The following is a 19,401-nucleotide window of genomic DNA, read 5'->3' as shown; positions in this document are numbered from 1 at the left end:
ATTTGGTTCAATTCTCTGGCTCGTTTCCTCGGCTCTCCCGAAGGGATCGGACAATCTTACGTAAGCTTCGATTCGGACACTGTTCTCTCAACTTCCACCACCACCAACATCAGATATGACGTCACCCGACGGGGTTGTGTGGCCGGTGTGAGGTTCCCGAGGATTTGGATCATGTTTTCTCTTTCTGCCCTCGGCATGAGGAGCTCAGATCGCGTCGACCGCACACTGTCCGTCACGTGGGTATCACGTGGTCAGGTCCACCCATTGGATTTCTCCGTCGAACTCAGAAGTATCCTCGATCCTACAAATCAGTTTTAAAATGTATTAAAGGAACGGAGCAAGTAATATAATTATAAACCTCCAGTATCCATATCCGAAGTATTTAGGTACGTGGCGTATATAGATCCTCGCGACGGCAGTGAAAACACCACCAAACAAGAAGAGGAAGAAGACTCTGTTACGGACAAAGAACTTCTGGTTGATCTTCATCTTCCCCTGAACGTCGTACTGTAACTGTTCCTGTGACGAAGGTTCATGTGGTTTGATCTGAAGAGGTTTGTTCTGAGATTCTCATTTTACCTCTCATTAATGTACGATGAGGTATTTGATTGTTCATTTAATGAGGTGTTTTTTCACTCGTTGTGTTTCATTCACCACGTTGTTTTATTTCATTTCACGTCATCACGAAACTTCCCACAACGATGATTAAACCTCTTTCTTCATTTTAACTACAAATCAGTCAGAAAGTGTTTATAATTAATTTGTATATCCAATGTGACCTGTAAATGACGAGGTGTAACAAGGGTACGATGTACAATTATGTACAATTATGTATGTACGATGTACCGTAACGATGTACAATTATGTATGTACGATGTACCGTAACGATGTACAATTATGTATGTACGATGTACCGTAACGATGTACAATTCAATTATGTATGTACGATGTACTGTAACGATGTACAATTATGTATGTACGATGTACCTACCGTAACGATGTACAATTATCTACTTTCCCTCTTCTGGTGGATATTTAACGTTCACAACTTAAATGTCGATGGAAAACCTGATTCGTAATCTAGAAATATCAAAAAGATCCTGTGGGTCTAAAATGTAACATTCCTGGTTTATCTTCCCACTGAGATTCCATCCTTGCTTAAATTGGACTCGAGGAAATTAATCTGGAATTCCAGAACTGCGAGGCCGTGTCTGTCTGTCTCTGCCGTGCTGGTCTGTGTCTGTCTGCCGTGCCGGCCTGTGCCCGTCTCTGCCGTGCCGGCCTGTGCCCGTCTCTGCCGTGCCGGCCTGTGCCCGTCTCTGCCGTGCCGGCCTGTGCCGGCCTGTGCCTGTCTCTGCCGTGCCGGCCTGTGCCTGTCTCTGCCGTGCCGGCCTGTGCCTGTCTCTGCCTGTCTCTGCCGTGCCGGCCTGTGCCTGTCTCTGCCGTGCCGGCCTGTGCCTGTCTCTGCCGTGCCGGCCTGTGCCTGTCTCTGCCGTGCCGGCCTGTGCCTGTCTCTGCCGTGCCGGCCTGTGCCTGTCTCTGCCGTGCCGGCCTGTGCCTGTCTCTGCCGTGCCGGCCTGTGCCTGTCTCTGCCGTGCCGGCCTGTGCCTGTCTCTGCCGTGCCGGCCTGTGCCTGTCTCTGCCGTGCCGGCCTGTGCCTGTCTCTGCCGTGCCGGCCTGTGCCTGTCTCTGCCGTGCCGGCCTGTGCCTGTCTCTGCCGTGCCGGCCTGTGCCTGTCTCTGCCGTGCCGGCCTGTGCCGGCCTGTGCCGGTCTCTGCCGTGCCGGTCTGTGCCTGTCTCTGCCGTGCCGGTCTGTGCCTGTCTCTGCCGTGCTGGTCTGTGCCTGTCTCTGCCGTGCCGGTCTGTGCCTGTGCCTGTCTCTGGCGTGCCGGTCTGTGTCTGTCTCTGGCGTGCCGGTCTGTGTCTGTCCCTGGCGTGCCGGTCTGTGTCTGTCTCTGGCGTGCCTGTCTCTGCCGTGCCGGTCTGTGCCTGTCTCTGCCGTGCCGGTCTGTGCCTGTCTCTGCTGTGCCTGTCTCTTGTTACGGATTGATGTGAATTTATGGGAATTACTATTCAGGTCATTTCTTATTAATGTATATTCTATTAAAGGTTGTTGTGATTAAAGGGTCAGGAGCCCATCTGGGGAAAAGGAGACCGGAAACGGAAGAAAAAAAGACAAGGCGGGAGAAGCGGCCGTTTTCCTCTTCCTCGCCCAGCTCCGACGCGAGCGGTGTCGATATTGATTTGCGTTGAGAACGCTGAGTTTGAAATGCCCGCAAGGCGAGAGGAGCTACCTGCACGGGGTGATTGCCTGTTACGTGACAGATTGCCGTGGCTTCCTGGAAGGAACCAAGCGTCCGGCACTGTTCGCCACGACGCCTCCGAGGGCGTGTACGGGTCGCACCTTGGGCCTCGTGCGCTTTGCGAGCCGCGCTTTGCTTTGCCCGCTTTGCTTTGCAAGGAGGTGTGCGCTGCAGCAGCAGGTCCCGGTACGTGACGTGCACGTTTGGAGCATGTCAGCCAGGGGTCCATTCAACCGCCCGTGTGCGGAGAAGTCGACCTTCACCTTCGTCTGGAGGGGCCCAGAGACATTGTGAGGGACAGTGACTATCGAGGGGTCGTGAGTGGGGAAAGGGGGGACATATATAAGATGGCCATCTTAGTAATGGGTGATTGAGTGTTGATGGTTGTTGATGGATTGGGGAATATATTATTGATTAATCCGGATCCTTGGTGTGGGGTTTCTTATTGACTGGAATTCATATTGATTGCGTTACGAAAGCGTATAAATCATAGATCTTTCTGGCGGAGTTCCTCTCACGGTCCGGGGGTCACCGAGACCAGGTAATCACCGGGAGGACCACGTAACAGAAATTGGGGGCTCGTCCAAATTACAATTTGTGGATTCGCAATTGGGTCTACGTCAGGGATGTATAAAATTTTCTAAATTTTAGTCCGGGAAAGAATTCCCAAGAGTGGGAACTTTTCCAACGTTCCCAAAATTGTTTTGCTCTGTCGCCAAAACAACAACAACAAAAAAAAAAAAAAAAAAAATAGCAATAATAGTAATACTGTTGCTTTTCTTTGTTGGAAATTTCTGGGGTGAAGGTTAACAGGTGTTTCCAGTAGTCACCATGGCGTTTGTGGCACAGAACTTTGCGGTAACCCCTAGTGAGGCACAGTTCCGAGTATTACTAAAATCGGACCTCTTGAAATTGGCCAAACATTTTAACTTGGAGGTCCGAACTAATTTGAGGAAGGCAGAGTTGCAGACCACGGTGATACAGTCTACGGTGGGGTTAGGAACATGGGACGAGTTAGCCTGGGAATGGCTACCCGAAGAACCAGAAGACGTTGAGCTCCGGAAACTGGCGTTGCAATTACGGAGCCAGGAACGGATCAAAGAAGAGGAAAGGAAAGCAGAAGAGAGGAGAGAAGAGAAACAAGCAGAGGAAAGGAGAGTGGAACGAGAACTCCAGGAAAGGTTAGAAGGGAGAAAAGCAGAGGAGAGGAGAGCTGCCAGGGAACTCGAAGCAGAGGAGAGAAAAGCCGAGAGGGAGTTGAAGGAACGTGATCTGGCGCTTCAGCAAGAAATTAAATTCAAGGAGCTGGATTTAATGAGAGAACGGGGAGAGGTACCACCCTTGCTGACGGGGTCGACACCTAGCCAGAACACCTGGGATGTGGGCAGACATGTGAGGCTGGTTCCACCCTTCAGTGAAAAGGAAGTCGCTAAATTTTTTCCACACTTTGAGAAAGTGGCTCGACAGTTAAACTGGCCGGAGGAGGCCTGGACCATACTAGTGCAAAGTGTGCTGGTGGGTAAAGCTCAAGAGATTTATTCGGCGCTACCAATGGACCAATGTGCAGATTATGAGGTATTGAAGAAGCACATCCTCAAAGCCCATGAGTTGGTTCCTGAAGCTTACCGGCAAAAATTCAGGAATGCCAGGAAGAGGGAGAGTGAGACCCATGTGGAGTTTGCCAGAGTGAAAGAAAACATGTTTGATCGGTGGTGTGAGTCAAAAGGAGTCGGGAACGACTTCGAAGCATTGCGTGACTTGATCCTGGTGGAGGAATTTCAACAGTGTGTCCATGAGGACATCAAAGAGTACCGCAACTGGTGATAGTGTTCGGTTACAAGGGATCGGTGGCTGTGTTAATGCCCCACTTCATGTCATCCATTTGGAATCCGATTTGGTGTCAGGACCGGTCACCGTCGGTTTACAAGCCACACTTCCTGTAGAGGGAGTATCTGTGATTATCGGGAATGATTTGGCCGGGGGGCAAATTTATGGTAACCCGAGGGTTGGTAAAGAGCACAGCAGGGAAAATAACACCACACCAGCTCGGGATGGCGACAAAAGTTCCAAGTTATTTGTAGGGGGACTGAACTTCAACACAGAGGAAGAAGTTCTGACCTCTGTCTTCAACAGATATGGGCCGCTGGTGGAAGTGCGGGTGGTAAAAGACAGGGAAACGCAACGGTCAAGAGGGTTCGGCTTTGTCATGTTTGCAAGCACAAGAGACGCCAGGGAGGCAGAGAAGAATTGGAATGGTAAGGATTTGGAAGGTCGGACCATAACAGTAGGGAAGGCATTTCGTAGGCGTCGAGAGGTCTACAGAAGAGGACCACTTGGCGGTAGTTTTGGTGTTGGCAGCCGCCGATATTACTATGGAGACTCCCAGAGTTACGGCATCTCCCGAAAGAATGATTGGCAGAGGACTGGCCGAGAAGGAGACCGCCAGTCAGGTCTGCGGGGACAAGGGGTCCCACTGTAACTGTTAGGAGTCCGGAGAAGTTGAAGCACTCTATATACGGCGGAGCCGCCGAGCCTGGGCTCCTACACGGGCTAACCGTGAACGCCACATTCTTAAAAGGCGTCCCGGTAGGGAACGTTCCTGCACGGACTAACCGTGAACTCCACGTTCTTAAAGGCGTCCATGTAATGAACTTTCCTCCCCGGACTAACCGTGAACCCCACATTCCTTAAGGCGTCCATGTAGTGAGTACTCAGCTGGGCCTCCATCCAAGAGCAACTAGAAGTTGCTGACGCTTTGTCCAGAGTGAATTAATCTGGGGTTTTTTGTGAAATTTTGTTGCTTTATTTTTAAGTGATAATTGTGCCTGGGGGGGACTGAGGATTTGGGGGTGTGAGTTATCTGGTTGGTTTATCAAAGTTGGCCGGCAAAGAAAGTTTTCGCTGCGTTCAAACTTTCTTTCTTGAAGGGGGGGAGTGTTACGGATTTATGTGAATTTATGTGAATTACTATTCAGGTCATTTCTTATTAATGTATATTCTATTAAAGGTTGTTGTGATTAAAGGGTCAGGAGCCCTTCTGGGGAAAAGGAGACCGGAAACGGAAGAAAAAAAGACACGAGGCGGGAGAAGCGGCCGTCTTCCTCTTCCTCGCCCAGCTCCGACGCGAGCGGTGTCGATATTGATTTGCGTTGAGAACGCTGAGTTTGAAACGCCCGCAAGGCGAGAGGAGCTACCTGTGCGGGGTGATTGCCTGTTACGTGTCAGATTGCCGTGGCTTCCTGGAAGGAACCAAGCGTCCGGCACTGTTCGCCTCCGAGGGCGTGTACGGGTCGCACCTTGGGCCTCGCGCGCTTTGCGAGCCGCGCTTTGCTTTGCCCGCTTTGATTTGCAAGGAGGTGTGCGCTGCAGCAGCAGGTCCCGGTACGTGACGTGCACGTTTGGAGCACGTCAGCCAGGGGTCCATTCAACCGCCCGTGTGCAGAGAAGTCGACCTTCACCTTGGTCTGGAGGGGCCCAGAGACATTGTGAGGGACAGTGACTATCGAGGGGTCGTGAGTGGGGAAAGGGGGGACATATATAAGATGGCCATCTTAGTAATGGGTGATTGATTGTTGATGGTTGTTGATGGATTGGGGAATATATTATTGATTAATCCGGATCCTTGGTGTGGGGTTTCTTATTGACTGGAATTCATATTGATTGCGTTACGAAAGCGTATAAATCATAGATCTTTCTGGCGGAGTTCCTCTCACGGTCCGGGGGTCACCGAGACCAGGTCGTCACCGGGAGGACCACGTAACACTCTGCTGTGCCTGTCTCTGCCGTGCCGGTCTGTGTCTGTCTCTGGCGTGCCGGTCTGTGTCTGTCTCCGGCGTGTCGGTCTGTGTCTGTCTCCGGCGTGCCGGTCTGTGTCTGTCTCAGGCGTGCCGGTCTGTGTCTGTCTCAGGCGTGCCGGTCTGTGTCTGTCTCTGGCGTGCCGGTCTGTGTCTGTCTCTGGCGTGCCGGTCTGTGTCTGTCTCCGGCGTGCCGGTCTGTGTCTGTCTCCGGCGTGCCGGTCTGTGTCTGTCTCCGGCGTGCCGGTCTGTGTCTGTCTCCGGCGTGCCGGTCTGTGTCTGTCTCCGGCGTGCCGGTCTGTGTCTGTCTCAGGCGTGCCGGTCTGTGTCTGTCTCCGGCGTGCCGGTCTGTGTCTGTCTCCGGCGTGCCGGTCTGTGTCTGTCTCCGGCGTGCCGGTCTGTGTCTGTCTCCGGCGTGCCGGTCTGTGTCTGTCTCCGGCGTGCCGGTCTGTGTCTGTCTCCGGCGTGCCGGTCTGTGTCTGTCTCTGGCGTGCCGGTCTGTGTCTGTCTCCGGCAAGCCGGTCTGTGTCTGTCTCCGGCGTGCCGGTCTGTGTCTGTCTCCGGCGTGCCGGTCTGTGTCTGTCTCCGGCGTGCCGGTCTGTGTCTGTCTCCGGCGTGCCGGTCTGTGTCTGTCTCCGGCGTGCCGGTCTGTGTCTGTCTCCGGCGTGCCGGTCTGTGTCTGTCTCCGGCGTGCCGGTCTGTGTCTGTCTCCGGCGTGCCGGTCTGTGTCTGTCTCCGGCGTGCCGGTCTGTGTCTGTCTCCGGCGTGCCGGTCTGTGTCTGTCTCCGGCGTGCCGGTCTGTGTCTGTCTCCGGCGTGCCGGTCTGTGTCTGTCTCCGGCGTGCCGGTCTGTGTCTGTCTCCGGCGTGCCGGTCTGTGTCTGTCTCCGGCGTGCCGGTCTGTGTCTGTCTCCGGCGTGCCGGTCTGTGTCTGTCTCCGGCGTGCCGGTCTGTGTCTGTCTCCGGCGTGCCGGTCTGTGTCTGTCTCCGGCGTGCCGGTCTGTGTCTGTCTCCGGCGTGCCGGTCTGTGTCTGTCTCCGGCGTGCCGGTCTGTGTCTGTCTCCGGCGTGCCGGTCTGTGCCTGTCTCCGGCGTGCCGGTCTGTGCCTGTCTCCGGCGTGCCGGTCTGTGCCTGTCTCTGGCGTGCCGGTCTGTGCCTGTCTCTGGCGTGCCGGTCTGTGCCTGTCTCTGGCGTGCCGGTCTGTGCCTGTCTCTGGCGTGCCGGTCTGTGCCTGTCTCTGGCGTGCCGGTCTGTGCCTGTCTCTGGCGTGCCGGTCTGTGCCTGTCTCTGGCGTGCCGGTCTGTGCCTGTCTCTGGCGTGCCGGTCTGTGCCTGTCTCTGGCGTGCCGGTCTGTGCCTGTCTCTGGCGTGCCGGTCTGTGCCTGTCTCTGGCGTGCCGGTCTGTGCCTGTCTCTGGCGTGCCGGTCTGTGCCTGTCTCTGGCGTGCCGGTCTGTGCCTGTCTCTGGCGTGCCGGTCTGTGCCTGTCTCTGGCGTGCCGGTCTGTGCCTGTCTCTGGCGTGCCGGTCTGTGCCTGTCTCTGGCGTGCCGGTCTGTGCCTGTCTCTGGCGTGCCGGTCTGTGCCTGTCTCTGGCGTGCCGGTCTGTGCCTGTCTCTGGCGTGCCGGTCTGTGCCTGTCTCTGGCGTGCCGGTCTGTGCCTGTCTCTGGCGTGCCGGTCTGTGCCTGTCTCTGGCGTGCCGGTCTGTGCCTGTCTCTGGCGTGCCGGTCTGTGCCGGTCTGTGCCCGTCTCTGCCGTGCGAAGCGTACAACACCCAGCCTTCGATGTATACGTCTCCCATCCAAGCACAAACCTAGTTTCTGGGATGACAGGATTATGCGTGTTGAACCTGAAAAGTTTAACTTCCAGGAAAGTGGAGACGCTTTGGAACGTGTGAGTGAGACAATTGCAGTGAGAGGAAAATAAAAAACATGTTTTGTATGTCCATGTGTGTAATCTGTGTCTGTCCGGCTGTGTCTGTCCGTTTGTGTCTGTCTCTGGCGTGCCCGTCTATGTCTGTCTCTGGCGTGTCTCTTCCGCTTCCGGTCTTGCCGGCGAGGTTTCGTTTATTCGCAGCTGTCCACGCTCTCCATCGAAATCGAAGTTAAGTAATTGTTCCCCTTTTGTATTTTCGTTATAACTGTATTTATTTTATGGTGTGTGTACGTATAGTGTGTCCCGAGGAAGATTCTCAGTGTAAATCTTTCATACCTGTATGGAAAATCGTGTTAATTCGTGTCTGTCTTTTGAGGCCTTGTACAGTGTCCAACCTTGAGGCTTTGTTTTTCTCTCAGCGGTCCGTCGTTTGTGCTCCAATAACGTTCGTTCTCTGTTTTTCCCAGTCTTTTCACCCCATAGCCTACTTCCTTGTTTAAAATCTCAACTCAAAACAAACAAAAAAATCAAAAAAAACATTTCCTTCTCTGTTCTTATTCGTTTATTCGTTCGTTCGTTCTTTGACCACGTGTTTCTCCCCCATTTCCCCAGATAGTTTTCACTGTTAAAAGTTAAAATGTTTAATCTTTCCCCTTTAGTTCTGTATTCTGTCATATATTATAACATCTTTTTCTTCTTCTTCTTCAAAAGGTTGCTTTCGACTTGCTCACGAAATCTATTCATCACCCAAAAAAATTCCATCTCTTGCAGTGCCTCTTTTCTACATTCCCTAAACTCTCCTGCCCTCCACCCCCCCCCCCCCCCCTCCAGCGTCCTTAAACGTATTTTTGACTCGAAGGTCACAAGAAACTAATTTTGCAATAAATGTTCATTTCCCATTAATCGTACACTTTCTAAAATCCAATCTCACCCCTCCCCTCCAAATCTTCCCCATCACCCCTCCCCTCCAAATCTTCCCCATCACCCCTCCCCTCCAAATCTTCCCCATCACCCATCCCTTTCAAATCTCCCCCCTTGCTCCCTTCCCTCCTAAACTCCCCCCACACCCCTCCCCTCCAAGACTCCCCCCTCATCCCTCCCCTCCAAATCTCCCCCATATCCGATCCCTTTCAAATATTCCCCCTTGCCCCTCCCCTCCAAATCCTCCCCATCACCCATCCCTTTCAAATCTCCCCCCTTGCCCCATTCTCTCCGAAACTCCCCCCACACCCCTCCCCTCCAAGACTCCCCCTCACCCCTCCCCTCCCAGACTCCCCCCTAGCCCCTCCCTTTCAAATCTCCCCACCCTCATTTCTTCTCTATTTCCCCCCTCTCACCCCTCCTCCTCAAAGCATCCTCCCCGCTTCTTCCCCATTCCAACTGTCACCTCCATCTCCCCCAACCTTCTGCCTCGCTCTTCCCCCTCCTCAAATAACACCTCATTGTGCCTCACCCAATCACCATCAAACCTTTTGTCCGCCCCATCCTTCCCTTTCTCCGAGCTATTCTGAAATCTCTGACACACCTTCAACAGCTCTCCCTACCTCTTCCACCTCTTACACATCTTACCCTACCCCTCCTCCCCCCTGTTCTGTATCCGATGCTCCCCCTTCCTCTTCATTAACGGTATGGACCTCAAACATCCGGGGCCTTCGTTCAAACTTAACTGATCTCTCCATGCAGGTTGCTTCTGACAAACCAGACGTGATCTGCTTAACAGAAACTTTCCTCCTTCATGATGTCTGATTCCTTAGTATCTCTCCTGGGTTACTCCCTCCTCCAGTATGATAGACCTAAGCCTCGTCCTGGAGGTAGGGTTGCTATCTTTATCAAAAACTCTCTTCCTCACTCGCCCTGCACTGCACTCTCTCCACCTCACCCCCAGGAATACCTCTGGCTACGGCTTCCCCTTCGCTCCTACCTCTTGTTCATATGTGTGTTGTATCGTCCACCAAACAGTCATGACTCCATCTCATCTCGCTGATAATATGGACCAACTTCTATCTACTCATCCCAACTCTCTCTTCCTCATATGTGGCGACTTCAATTGTCACCATGCCAGTTGGCTGGGTGTGGGTACCTCTCTCACCAGCTATGGCACCTCAGCAAAGGACTTCTGCGACTCACTGGGACTGACACAATCTGTCAATTTCCCGACCTGGATCTCAGTCAACGGAGCATCTTCTCTTCTGGATTTGGTTATGACTAACTTCCCTGAAAATGTCTGCTGCTCTTCTTCTGCTCCAATCGGCTCATCTGATCATGTGCTTGTTAAAGTGGACATCTCTCTGACCATTCTCGGGGAGCCTGCTCAGCGTTGACGAGTCTGGAGTTTCACTGAGGCCAACTGGCACGGTCTTCAAGCAGCCATCAATCATCTGGACTGGTCTCCCATCTCTCCCACGTCTGACATCAACTCATCCTGGGAATTCTTCCAAAGTAAATTGCTCTCTCTCATGCACAGATTTATCCCATTTCATCTTCAGTTGTCATACCCTTCCTCCCGTCCATGGTACACGGAATCTTGTGGTGAGGCTGATGCCCAGAAACAACTCGCCTTCGTCTCCTGGAAAGCAAATCCAACGGAAGGAAATCTCATTTCCTTTCACAAAGCCCGAAACAAGTGTGTGTCCACCCTCAGGCGAGCCAGGAAACAATATCTCTCCGTTCTCAAGACCAAACTCTCTTATCTGTCTCCCTCTTCCAAATCCTGGTGGCGTCTGGTCAAATCTGTTTCTGGTGTTTGTTCCCCCTCCATCCCCTCCCTTACCTCAAACAGCTGCACAGCTGACTCCGCACGTGAAAAAGCTGAATGCCTCAACTCTGTGTATGCCTCTAAATCTTGTCCCAAACCCATCCCTCTCTGTACCCACCATACCCAGTCATACCCAGCTGCTCCTGGACTCTGTGTCCTTTCCTCCTGACAAGGTGGAAAAGTTTCTGTCAACCCTCGACTCGGATTCTGCAACTGGACCTGACAGCATCAGCCCACGGGTCCTAAAATCCTGTTCTTCCGCTCTTTCACTCCCTCTCTCTGTTCTCTTCACCCTCTCTTTTGCTCAAGGTCAACTGCCATCTGCTTGGAAATCAGCCAACATCACTGCTTTACACAAAAAGGTGCAAAAACAGATACTAGCAACTACAGACCAATCAGCCTTCTCCCAATTATCAGCAAAGTCATGGAATCCATCATTGCTTCAGATATGAAATCTTTCCTCTTCTCCAATGGCTTGATCTCTGATCATCAATTTGGTTTCAGACCAGGCCACTCTACTCTGGACATGCTGCTTCTGATGTCTCAACAATGGATGGAGGTCCTCAATGCCAAACAGGAAATTAAAGCTGTCTCCCTCGACATATCATGTGCCTTCGATACGCTCTGGCACCCCGCTCTGCTCACCAAACTCTCCTCCTTTGGTATCCATGGAATTCTCCACGCATGGCTGGCGGACTTCCTCTCTAGTCGAAGTCAATGTGTGGCCCTGAATGGGTTTCTCTCATCTCCTCTTTCTGTTCAGGCTGGAGTTCCCCAAGGCAGTGTTCTGGGCCTTGTGCTTTTTCTGGTCTTCATCAATGATCTCTCTGACTCTTGAAAATCCTCTCTATCTCTTTGCTGATGACTCCACTCTCTGCCGCTCCATTCCTCATCCCTCAGATCGGCAGTCTGCAGCCTCCTCACTCTCTGCAGACCTGGACAAAATCACAGACTGGGCAAACAAGTAGAACATGTCTTTCAATCCTGACAAATCTCACACTCTCACGATGACTCTCCGAAAAGACCGACTGGACAACCCTCCCATCTACTTTCTGAATAATCCTCCAAGAAGTTCTGTCATTCAAGCTTTTGGGTCTCACTATCTGCCATGATCTTTCCTGGGAAAACCACATTTCCAAGCTGACCTCCAAAGCCAGTCGCCGACTGGGCATACTCCATCATGCGAAGTCCTTACTTGGCACACCTGAGCTCTTCACCACATACAAGGCTTTCATCCGCAGCTCAATGGAGTACTGCTCTCCCCTCTGGGCTGGTGCTCCTGCCTCACACCTACCTCGTCTTCATGCTGTTGAAACCAAAGCGTTCAGAATCATTGGAATCTCCCGCGATTATGCTATCTCCGAGGGCCTTTCACTTACTCACCGCAGGCAGGTTGGTGGTCTTTCTGTCTTCTACCGACTCCTCTCCGGCCTTGCTCCCCCAGCTCTCTCTGGGCTCTGTCCCCCAAATAGTCCGACAGGTTGCACAAGATCTGCCTGCAACCCTCTTATGGTTAAACTGCCAAAATCAAAACTCTCTGCTCACCTTGACTCCTTCATTCCTCTTTTCTCCCGCCGCTGGAACAAACTCCCTCAATCTCTTCAATCCCACTCCTCCCTCCAGGTCTTTAAAACAGCTGTTCACCACCATCTCTTATCTTCCCCAATCCAAAACCTTGATCTTTTCTACCCCCGCTAATTTCACCCCAATTCCACTTTTTTGAAATACCAACTTCTGTCCTGGAAGTCCTTGGTGTCCTCGTGTTTTATACTTCTTCCTCCCCCCCCCCTTCCCATGCCTCCTCCCCCCAGGCCCTCTCTCTTCCACACATCTCCCTGCTCTCGGATGTTGTGTTTGTGTGCTTCCCCTTCTCTCCCCATCTTGTCTTCCGCTCCCTCTCTTTGTGTATTTTGTTTGTCTGGTTGATTTGTTTGTGAAGTAAATGTTAGCTCTTTCACGAGCCTCGATTCAGTATTCAAAAAAAAAAGAAAAAAAAAAGAGATTTATCCCATCTCGTCTTCAGTTGTCATCCCCTTCCTCGGATCCATGGTACACTGAATCTTGTGGTGAGGCAGGTGCCCTCAAAACAACTTGCCTTTGTCTCATGGAAGGCGAATCCAACTGAAGGCAATCTCAGTTCCTTTAAGAAAGCTCAAAAGAAGTGAGCGTCTCCCCTCAGGAGAGCCAGGAAACAATATATATATATATATAGTCACGTGAAAAAGTTAGTACACCCCATGTAAAGTTTTGACTTTTTCAACATATTTCAACATACAGCTATTTGATCTTCATTTCAACAATATTGATAGATAAAGGTGATATAATATAACAAATATCATGAAACATTTACATATTGTAGTCCATTTAAATTTACATTTGTGTTGTTTGTATTTACATTTTGTCGTCCATTGTATGATTTAAATAAACATAAATGGAAATTTCGCATGTGGAAAAAGTAAGTACACCCCGTGAAATGTAAAAAAAAAACTTTTTAACATATGTGGACATATCAATATTTGATCTTCATTTAAACAGTATCAACAGATGAAGGTGTTCTAATTGAAAAAAAAACAATGAAAAGTTGACTTTGCAATAATTTATTCAACAAAAAATTAACAGAGACGCCATTTCCTTCTGTGGAAAAAGAAAGTACACCCTTGGCTCTAATAGGTGGTATCGCCCCCTTTGGCAGAAACAACCTCAAGTAGGCGTTTCTTATAACTGTCTAACAGTCTCTGACAACGACTGGGAGAAATATTTGCCCACTCCTCCATGCAGAATTCTTTCAGCTGTGCGATGTTTGAGGGGTTTCTTGCTTGCACAGCTTGTTTCAAATCCCCCCACAACATCTGGATGGGATTTAGATCCGGGCTTTGACTTGGCCATTCCAGAACCCTCCATTTCTTTCTTTTCAGCCATTCCTTGGTGGATTTATTGGTATGTTTAGGGTCATTGTCATGTTGCAAGGTCCACCTTCGGTTTAGCTTCAACTTTCCGACCGATTGCCTCACATTATCCTCAAGCACCCTCTGGTACAATGAAGAATTCATCGTGGCTTATATGATGGTGAGCTGCCCAGGCCCTGATGCAGCAAAGCTGCCCCAAACCATAATATTTCCACCACCATGCTTTGCAGTTGGTATCAGGTTCTTGTGGTCAAATGCTGTCTTTGGTTTTCGCCAAACATGTCTTCTGGTACTGTGGCCAAATAGCTTTACCTTTGACTCATCTGTCCAGAGCACATTGTTCCAGAAGTGCTGGTCTTTGCCGAGGTGTTCATTGGCAAACTTTAGTCTTGCCCTGATGTGCTTGTCCTGGCACACCTCCCATGTAGGTTAAATTTATGCAGCCTGACAAGGCCACTTTACTCTGGACATTCTGCTTCTGCTCTCTCAACAATGGATGGAGGGAGGTCCTCAATGCCACACAGGAAATGAGAGCCGTCTCCCTTTTCATATCTCGTGCCTTCGACGGTCTTTTTTTTTTTCTTTCTTTTTTTGTACACAAGATCGAGGCTCGTGAAAGAGCTGACATTAATCACACAAAAAGTAAAACCGACACATAAAACACAAAATAAGGGGAGTGGTAGACAAGATGGGGAGAGAGGGGGAAGGTCACAAATACAACATTTGAGAGCAGGGACATCGGGAGAAATTTGGGAGGGAGAGGGCTTGGGGGGGAGGTGGGAGAGGTATAAAACATATGAACACTGCAAGGACTTCCAGGAAAGAAGTTGGAATTTCAAAAAAAGTGTATCTGGGGTGAATTAGCAGGGGTAGAAAAGATCAAGGTTTTGGATGGGGGAAGATAAGAGATGGTGGTGAACAGCTGTTTTAAAGACCTGGAGGGAGGAGTGGGATTGAACGGAGTGGAGGAGTTTGTTCCAGAGGCGGGAGAAAAGGGGAATGAAAGAGTGAAGGTGAACAGAGAGCCTAGATTTTGGCAGTTCAACCATAAGAGGGTTGCTGGCAGAGCTTTGCGACCTGTAGGAATATTAGGGGGACATAGCACAGAGAGCTGGGGGAGCAAGGCTGGAGAGGAGTCGGTAGAAGACAGAAAGACCACCAACCTGCCTGCGGTGAGTGAGTGAAAGGCCCTCAGAGTTAGCTTCATTGCAGGAGATTCCAATGATTCTGAAAGCTTTGGTTTCAACAGCGTGAAGCCGAGCTAGGTGTGAGGCAGGAGCACCGGCCCAGAGGGGTGAACAGTATTTCATTGAGCTGCAGATGAAAGCCTTGTATGTGGTGAGGAGCTCAGGTGTGCCAAGGAAGGACTTCGCATGACGGAGGATGCCCAGTCGGCGACTGGCTTTGGAGGCCAGCTTGGAAATGTGATTTTCCCAAGAAAGATCATGGCAGATAGTGAGACCCAAAAGCTTGAGCGACAGAACTTCTTGGAGAGGAATGGTTGAGAAAGTCGCTGGGAGGGTTTTCCAGTCGGTCTTTTCAGAGAGACATTGTAAGAGTGTGAGATTTGCCAGGATTGAAAGACATGTTCCACTTGTTTGACCATTCTGGCACCCCGCCCTGCTCACCAAACTCTCCTCTTGCAGTATCCATGGAAATATCCACGCATGGCTTGCAGACTTCCTCTCCGGTCAGAGTCAACGTGTGGCTCTGAATGGAATTCTCTCATCTCCCCTTCCTGTCGAGGCTTGAGTTCCTCAAGGCATTGTTCTGGGCCCTGTGCGATTTCTGGTCTTCATCAATAAATCTCTCTGACTCTGGAAGATCCTCTATCTTTATGCTGATGACTCCACCCTCTGCCGCTCCATATCTCAACCCTCAGATAGGCACGCAGCAGCCTCTTCGCTGTCTGCAGACCTGGATAAAATCACAAACTGGTCAAACAAGTGGAACATGTCTTTCAATCAATTTCCCGACCCGGATCTCAGTCAACGGAACATCTTCTCTTCTGGACTTGGTTATGACTAACTTCCCTGAAAATGTCTGCTGCTCTTCTTCTGCTCCGATCGGATCATCTGATCATGTCCTTGTTAAAGTGGACATCTCTCTGACCATCCTCAGGGAGCCTGCTCAGCGTCGACGAGTCTGGCATTTCACTCAGGCCAACTGGCACGGTCTTCAAGCAGCCATCAATCATCTGGACTGGTCTCCCATCTCTACCACCTCTGACATCAACTCATCCTGGGAATTCTTCCAAAGTAAATTGCTCTCTCTCATGCACAGATTTATCCCATCTCGTCTTCAGTTGTCATACCCTTCCTCCCGTCCATGGTACACGGAATCTTGTGGTGAGGCTGTTGCCCAGAAACAACTTGCCTTCGTCTCCTGGAAAGCAAATCCAACGGAAGGAAATCTCATTTCCTTTCACAAAGCCCGAAACAAGTGTGTGTCCACCCTCAGGAGAGCCAGGAAACAATATCTCTCCGTTCTCAAGACCGAACTCTCTTATCTGTCTCCCTCTTCCAAATCCTGGTGGCGTCTGGTCAAATCCGTTTCTGGTGTTTGTTCCCCCTCCATCCCCTCCCTTACCTCAAATGGCTACACAGCTGACTCCGCACGTGAAAAAGCTGAATGCCTCAACTCTGTGTTTGCCTCTAAATCTTGTGTCCCAAACCCATCCCTCTCTGTACCCACCATACCCAGTCGTACCCTGCTGCTCCTGGACTCCGTGTCCTTTCCTCCTGACAAGGTGGAAAAGTTTCTGTCAACCCTCGACTCTGATTCTGCAACTGGACCCGACGGCATCAGCCCACGGGTCCTAAAATCCTGCTCTGCTGCTCTATCTCACCCTCTCTCTGTTCTCTTCACCCTCTCTTTTGCTCAAGGTCAACTGCCATCTGCTTGGAAATCAGCCAACATCACCGCTTTGCACAAAAAAGGTGCAAAAACAGATCCTAGCAACTACAGACCAATCAGCCTTCTCCCAATTATCAGCAAAGTCATGGAATCCATCATTGCTTCTGATATGAAATCTTTCCTCTTCTCCAATGGCTTGATCTCTGATCATCAATTTGGTTTCAGACCAGGTCACTCTACTCTGGACATGCTGCTTCTGCTGTCTCAACAATGGATGGAGGTCCTCAATGCCAAACAGGAAATTAGAGCTGTCTCCCTCGACATATCACGTGCCTTCGACACGGTCTGGCACCCCGCTCTGCTCACCAAACTCTCCTCCTTTGGTATCCATGGAAATCTCCACGCATGGCTGGCGGACTTCCTCTCTAGTCGTCGTCAACGTGTGGCCCTGAATGGGTTTCTCTCATCTCCTCTTCCTGTTCAGGCTGGAGTTCCCCAAGGCAGTGTTCTGGGCCCCGTGCTTTTTCTGGTCTTCATCAATGATCTCTCTGACTCTCTCGAAAATCCTCTCTATCTCTTTGCTGATGACTCCACTCTCTGCCGCTCCATTCCTCTTCCCTCAGATCGGCAGTCTGCTGCCTCCTCACTCTCTGAAGACCTGGACAAAATCACAGACTGGTCAAACAAGTGGAACATGTCTTTCAATCCTGACAAATCTCACACTCTTACTATGTCTCTCCGAAAAGATCGACTGGACAACCCTCCCATCTACTTTCTCAACAATCCTCTCCAAGAAGTTCTGTCGCTCAAGATTTTGGGTCTCACTATCTGCCATGATCTTTCTTGGGAAAACCACATTTCCAAGCTGGCCTCCAAAGCCAGTCGCCGACTGGGCATCCTCCGTCGTGCGAAGTCCTTCCTCGGCACACCTGAGCTCCTCACCACATACAAGGCTTTCATCCGCAGCTCAATGGAATACTGTTCTCCCCTATGGGCCGGTGCTCCTGCCTCACACCTAGCTCGGCTTCACGCTGTTGAAACCAAAGCTTTCAGAATTATTGGAATCTCCCGCGATGAAGCTATCTCTGAGGGCCTTTCACTCACTCACCGCAGGCAGGTAGGTGGTCTTTCTGTCTTCTACCGACTCCTCTCCGGCCTTGCACCCCCAGCTCTCTCTGTGCTCTGTCCCCCAAATATTCCTACAGGTCGCACAAGATCTGCCAGCAACCCTCTGATGGTTAAGCTGCCGAAATCTCGGCTCTCCGCTCACCTTCACTCTTTCATTCCTCTTTTCTCCCGCCTCTGGAACAAACTCCCTCACTCCCTTCAATCCCACTCCTCCCTCCAGGTCTTTAAAACAGCTGTTCACCACCATCTCTTATCTTCCCCCATCCAAAACCTTGATCTTTTCTACCCCCGCTAATTCACCCTAGATCCACCTTGTTTGAAATTCCAACTTCTTTCCTGGAAGTCCTGGCAGTGTCCATATGTTCTATACCTCTCCCACTGCCCCCTTCCCACGCCCCCCCCCCCCAAAGCCCTCGCCCTCTCTCAGATCTCTCGATGTCTCCATGTCTCTCGGTCCCTGCTCTCAAATGTTGTGTTTGTGTCCTTCCCCCTCTCTCCCCATCTTGTCTACCGCTCCCTATGTTATATGTTTTATGTGTCGGTTTGTCTTTCTGTGTGTTCATGTGATTAATGTTCGCTCTTTCACGAGCCTCGATATTGTATACAAAAAAAAAAAAAAAAAAAAAAAAAAAAAAAAATCCTGACAAATCGCACACCCTCACAAAGTCTCTCCATAAATACCGTCTGGAAAACCATCTACTTTCTCAACTGAAACATCTGCTTCCTCAACAATCCTCCTGAAGAGGTTCTGTCAATCAAGCTTTTGGGTCTCACGATCTGCCATGATCTTTCCTGGGAAAACCACATTTCCAAGCTGGCCTCCAAAGCCAGGCACCGCCTGGGCATCCTCCAGCGTGCGAAGTCCTTCCTTGGCACCTCTGAGCTCCTCACCACATACAAAGCTTTCATTATGTCAACATCAAAGTGCAGGTGTCTTCTTCTTCACCATCAACTGTTGTTCATCCTGTCCATTGAACTGTCTTCCAACATAGCAAGTCTGACTGGGATGCCTTGCGTTCTTTTCTAGCCCATGTTAACTGGAACTCATTCCTTTGTCACAACCCATCTGAAACTGCCAAGGAAGTCACTGACTGGATCCTTGTTGGTGCGGAGCTCTTTCTCCCTTCTCGGACCTACCAAGTGAAACCACACACTTAGTACAGGCATTTTACGAAAAATAGCTGTGCAACCTCACACAAATTGCAACAAAAACAAACAACGAATTTTGATTCCTGTGTATGTCTTCTATCACATGAAAAAAGCCTTAAGGAATCGTCTGGGAGGAAAATTATGAAAATCATCAATGTTTAACCCTACCAAAAACGGATTTTTTTTTGGCCACAAATCAGTGTTCTTGCATGGTTGTTCAAATGATTTATGAGTATATGCCATGCTTAATGTTTGGTGAAGAGGATTTAAATCGATGAAGAATTCAAGTTTGTAAAGAAATTCAGAACTTGACCATCACCATCATCATCATCATCATCATCATCATCATCATCATCATCATATGGCATCATCATCATCATCATATGGCATCATCATCATCATATGGCATCATCATCATCATATGGCATCATCATCATCATATGGCATCATCATCATCATATGGCATCATCATCATCATCTGGCATCATCATCATCATATGGTGGCATCATCATCATCATATGGCATCATCATCATCATCATATGGCATCATCATCATCATCATCATCATATGGCATCATCATCATCATAATCATGGCATCATCAGCATCATCATATGGCATCATCATCATCATATGGCATC

The 19,401-nt window shown here is 50.2% G+C and overlaps 1 protein-coding gene across 1 annotated transcript in view; it reads left to right on the top strand.

Moving 5' to 3' along the window:
- The first annotated feature begins 450 nt into the window (after positions 1–450).
- LOC144892216 (uncharacterized) overlaps positions 451–19,401 on the top strand; it is a 256,345-nt gene continuing 237,394 nt past the window's right edge. Inside the window, exon 1 of the mRNA XM_078777672.1 lies at positions 451–554. The gene's annotated coding sequence lies outside the window, so the exon portion shown is untranslated. The remainder of the gene's footprint in view (positions 555–19,401) is intronic.

The sequence above is a fragment of the Myxine glutinosa genome, chromosome 5 (genome assembly GCF_964187855.1).
Source record: "Myxine glutinosa chromosome 5, kmMyxGlut1.1, whole genome shotgun sequence".
Classification (NCBI taxonomy): domain Eukaryota; kingdom Metazoa; phylum Chordata; class Myxini; order Myxiniformes; family Myxinidae; genus Myxine; species Myxine glutinosa.
Note: the sequence above shows the minus strand (reverse complement) of the source record. Positions and strands in the feature narration are given on the sequence as shown.